Genomic DNA, 5,000 nt, shown 5'->3' on the forward strand with positions numbered 1-5,000 from the left:
CATTGGCTGAGCCGGCCGTCTGTCACAGTCTGCTGCGATCGCCTGCACAGAGAGACAAAGAGGAGAGGATGAGCGGTGAGAGGAGGGGGAGAAAGGATGGAGACAGACGAGAGGACGGCGGAGCAGCCGAATGGCAAAGAGACACGTTCCTTCAATCAGCCACGACCATCCATCACAGGAGAGACGGGAAAGAAAAGAAAGAAAAGACAGTGTCACTGGTAGAAGGAGGGATCATTACTCCCTGTGGTTCATCAATGACAGAGCGACAGTTTAAAAAAGAAGTGGGGCTGACGATTAATCAGTCAGTGTCCGTCACACTCCAGCTGCAGATGACGGACGCTTCACTGAACAAGGCTCCGCAGAAAACTTCAGGACTCGACCCTGTGACTTGACTGTTTGTTCTGTTTGAGCTCGGTTAAGAAAACGCTGGGACTGGACAGTGAGACACGTAGTTTCCACTGGACCGGGCAGAACCCGACAAACACCTGAAACCAGAGCTGAGAGAATCAGAGCGGCCGACAGAGACGAGCCTGATGATTAGTGACGCTTCATCCAAATCCGTTTAAAAGAGAAACTGCTGACCAATGGGTAGGGACATATGCTTTTGTTGCTGATTCGATTGAACGCAGCAGTAAAACACGACCAGAGAACCGGCCCATGTTTCTATATCAATGGTCATAATTACTACAGTTTTCAGAAAGAAAAGCAGCGTCAGCACCAACAGTCCAAACAGGCCGTTCAGAGCAGACATGCACTGATATTTCAATGCGGTGATGTATAAACCTGCAAATCCCATTAAAATAGAAAACCACCGGATTCTGTGCCAACGTCTGGGAGCAGACGCAGGCAGGACACAGTTTTGAGTGACAGGTGGACTGATGGTCCCTCTGGTTCCCTCCTGCTTTCACACAGGCTGCAGGTAACAATGTGACCTTGTGTGACGGCTGTCGGATCTCTGCCCGCCTGTTGCCTGTGATGGTGAAACAATGAGGAGCCAACAGAGCTGGAGACGTCTCAGACTAACGCCATTCTCTCTCTCTCTCTCTCTCCCTCAGGAATCTCTCCATCCCTCCTGAGGAACCCGACATGCAGTCTCCCACCGAGGCGACCAGTGTGGCCCACTTCCTAAACTGTGTTGCCATAGTTATAAAAAGATCCATTGAGAGCGGAGTGGAAAAGACTAAATAGGTGACGGCAGTAGATTGTCAGGGTTTCTAAGCACATTTTCTGGTTGGGGACTGTCAGCACTTCTGTAAAATAAAGCCTGCAGTCGTGCTCCTGCTGCCCCGACTCAAATCAGCCCAGTTTGGTAGCTGCACACTCGTCTCCGGTCTCTGCTTTGTCCGTCCTCCTCCTTTCTATACGTTCCTGGGGACGCTGTGGTCATTAAAGGAAAGTTCCACTTTAAAACTCCAATAAATTGGTTTTGAAACTTGCATTTCTGAGTCTGTGAACCTGCAGGTTTTCCGTATCCCGCCGTCACTCAGATATTAGATATTTCCTGCAGCTACACCCGAGTGTGAAAGCAAGAAAACACTGTTTCTGCTAAACCTTCAGCAGGAAGCGGCAGAATCTGGTGTCAGCACCGAACGGAACTTCAGCAATTACACATAACGAGGAAACCAATTGACAAAGAGGTAAATTAAAAACACGAGCACATGTAAGGGGAACGATTTCCTCTTCGTCTCATTAAACATGAAACAAATCAGAAAACACCTGATGGCTGCCGGTGGTTGTTCTCACACAGCTCGTTCAGTCAGAAGGTGAGAGTCTGGCTCAGCCGTCTTCAGAGGTGCGGTGAAAGAAATTGCTTTTTGCTGGTGCGGACTTTCATTTCCACTGTGTAGCTGCTGTCGTGGGGACTCGTCAGGCCGCAGGAAGTCTGCTCACCACGCTCGCCACGCTCACCACGCTCGCCACGCTCACCTCCACCAGCTGCTTCCAGTCCTGGCACCAGGCAAAATGAAGGTCGCACTCACTCACTGCTGCACAGGCTTCAGATAGACTTGATGATGGGTTTCAGATAAAAAAGGAGGAATATAATGAGACACCCCTGTCTCCTGTTTGTCTCAATCAAACCTAGCAACCCTGCTCTGCCCTGGAAAAAGTATAATGCTTTAAATAACCCGTCTTCTCTTTGCCCTATTACATCTATTTCTCCTCCAGTGGCTCCAAATGTCCCGGAGGTCAAACCACCGACTAACATGGCGACTCCGCACTGTGCGAACACCTCCTGTCGTCAGACTCCAGCAGGAAACAACCTCCTCCTGCAGCTGATGACATTTGAAGTGGCAACACACAAACACAGTCTTTACTTGGATGTGTAAATCTCGCTCTAACCCAAAATCAAATAACCTGCAGTATTTCCCCCTGATGGCTCCATCTGTGTCTCCAGCCTGTGATAATAACACACCACCTCTGCTACCGAGGGGTAATCATCAGTGATGTGGCTTCCACTTGAACCCGTCGCACGTCTGGCAACAAAAACTCTTTCTCATTCACTGATTTTAAGCCAAGAAACACTCACATTTCTCAAATATCTTTGCCTGTGGTTGCTCAAAAAATACTTTCAGGGTCACAAGTAGCAGTCATCAAACCTGGCAACTCGCCGACGTGTTGAAATTCGAAATAACACCCCCCCTCCGTGCACAGCTCGTCTGGCGTCTGTCAGCGTCACCAGGTACGACGGGTTCACGTGGACGACTGAACACGGAGAGAATCCTTCACTCAGCTCGTTGGAAATAATCCAGTGAACGCAAACAGGTGCAGATTCGCTCGACGTGGATTCAAGACGTCGGAAATATCTGCAAAAAGCTGCATGAACACAATCTTTGTCAGACGTGTCAGTGACCATGACGATAATCACTGAGTCACAGCGAAACGCGTGTTCTGGGTTCTATTAGAATTGTATGTTTTAAAAGCTGAATATTAAAAACCATCATGGTGGAATGTTAACTGAGGTTTCTGCAGAATCACCCATGATGGACGTTCATGAAGAACTGACCGACACACCTGACTGACTGGGCAGTGAAGTAGATGTCTTCATTATTATTAATATTATGCACTGATCTTATTTTAACTTTTGGACATTATTCTGTTCTGATTTTGTTCATGTGTTTCATACTCTGATGTTTCTCAACTTCCTGTGATTGGTCCGAGAGTCCGAACTATCCAAAACAAATGTTTCCACACTGCAAACGAACCAAACCATGGTTCTCTTGGTCGGACTAAATGTTGCTCTTCACACTTTGGACTAAACTGAAACGTCTGAACCTCCCGATGTCTAAACTGAGGATTTCCTCCACGAGGTGACTCTGAAAACAAAGTGTCTCTCTCTCTGTCCGTCCATGCAGCCATCTTTAACACCACCTGTCTTTCCAGATGTTGCTGGCAACAACTGGACAAGTCCCCCCTGTTAAAAGGTCATCACAGCAGACACAGTCCAACGTTCTGTGATGTTAACAACCCGTCCGACCTGCATCTGACTTCAAGCCTGTTTGAACCCTGACATCTCGAGTGACCTCAGAATCAAGTGAGAAATCACTACTCTGTTTCTCATCCTCTGCCCATCATCACTCTGCTCTGCTGGCTCCTTCCATCCATGGAAAAGAAAAACAAGTCGAGTCAAAGCCGACCTGGTTTAATCTCTGGTGTGTGTGTCGGTGGCTGAGGTGCCAGGGGAGAAGAACCAGGCCTGAATGGAGAGTGAACACCTTTGTTTCTTATCCTAGATAAAACAAGACAAGACAATACATTCTCTTCTTTGCTCTAGTTGAAGATACGAGTTTACAAAAATAACTCTGACCTGGAAACCAGTTCTTGCTTATGTCAGAAAATCAGATTTGAGAAAGTGGCTACGCAGCGTCTACCTGCTGAGCAGGAGGAAGCTCCAGTTCTGCTGCAGCTTGTCTGACCTTCACCATCTTCTCCCTTCGTCCTGCTCATCACCGTCCCACCACATCTCCAACTCCTTCACTCCCGTTATCCTGCTACGAAATGTAATGTTTGTAAATGAAAGTCTTGAAATCTGACCACAGGCTCCAACTGCTGGAACCACTGGTTTGAGATCACTCCAACCTCTAAGCCCACAGAACGTCCCCACCTGCTTCCACTGGTCTGAAATCTCACCACAACCGTCTCACTGAATTACCATCAACTGTCCCGTCAGCCTCCGCGGCTCCGGAGCCGCTGTCAGACCTGCACTGGAAGGTTCTGGAGGGACAACGCAGCGTGAGGACATGTGTCCCTGTCAGTTTGTCTGGTGTGTTTGTTTAGTTAGTAAAGAACACGCCTGTGTTTCGGTAGTTGTTCCTCACTCTTGTTGAGGGTTGAGGGCAGAAGATGTCACACTCTGTTATAATGTTAGAAACTGTGGTGTCTGAATATCAGCAAAACAAATCAAACTTGATTGATGGATTGATTATGGATGCAGGACTTTGGAGGCGGGGACAGTGGCTGATGTTCCCCTCCTGTGATTGGTCACTTTAAACACAGTATATCTCTGGAGAATGTCGGCGTTAGAGGTACAAGCACTTCTTTAATGCCTTTATACAAGTGAACAGGGAATTGAACACATGTAACAGTGGTGGTATATGTGATCCTCAAAGTTTACGTTGCTTGAGGATTATTTAAACACCATGTCCATGTGAGAGAACAGCAGGACCATGTCTGGACCATTCACAGTGAGCCAGTGGACGTGTTGGTGAGGTCTCCTGCTGCTTCTTCATCTGAGAAAGACGAACTCCAGAAAGTGTCCAGACCCAATTTGCTGTCATTTTGATGTCTGAACACATCTCGTGTCCCCAATGACCCTGTCCACCTCAATCCTGAGAAAAATGAGAGCTGTCCCAGTCCCCCTGAGACCTGTCCCCTCCATCAACCTCCAGCATCCAGACAGTCTCTGCCTCCACCTCCTCCTCTCCACTGTGGCACCGAACCACTTCACATCTGAAGAGGCCGACACGGCAGCGGGTTCCTTCCCACTGTGCTTCGTCTGAATC

General features: G+C 48.1%; 1 protein-coding gene across 6 annotated transcripts in view; it reads right to left on the reverse strand.

Annotated features, from left to right (window-relative positions):
- si:cabz01090165.1 (uncharacterized protein LOC100333421 homolog) overlaps positions 1 to 5,000 on the reverse strand; it is a 219,053-nt gene that overhangs the window by 104,601 nt on the left and 109,452 nt on the right. For 5 of the 6 annotated variants that reach the window (XM_047339678.1, XM_047339677.1, XM_047339676.1 and 2 more), the window contains exon 4: positions 1 to 42. This exon is cut by the window's left edge. The exons of the other annotated variant lie outside the window; for it this stretch is intronic. The gene's annotated coding sequence lies outside the window, so the exon portion shown is untranslated. The remainder of the gene's footprint in view (positions 43 to 5,000) is intronic. 6 annotated transcript variants of the gene reach the window in all.

The sequence above is a fragment of the Hippoglossus stenolepis genome, chromosome 4 (genome assembly GCF_022539355.2).
Source record: "Hippoglossus stenolepis isolate QCI-W04-F060 chromosome 4, HSTE1.2, whole genome shotgun sequence".
In the NCBI taxonomy this organism is placed as follows: domain Eukaryota; kingdom Metazoa; phylum Chordata; class Actinopteri; order Pleuronectiformes; family Pleuronectidae; genus Hippoglossus; species Hippoglossus stenolepis.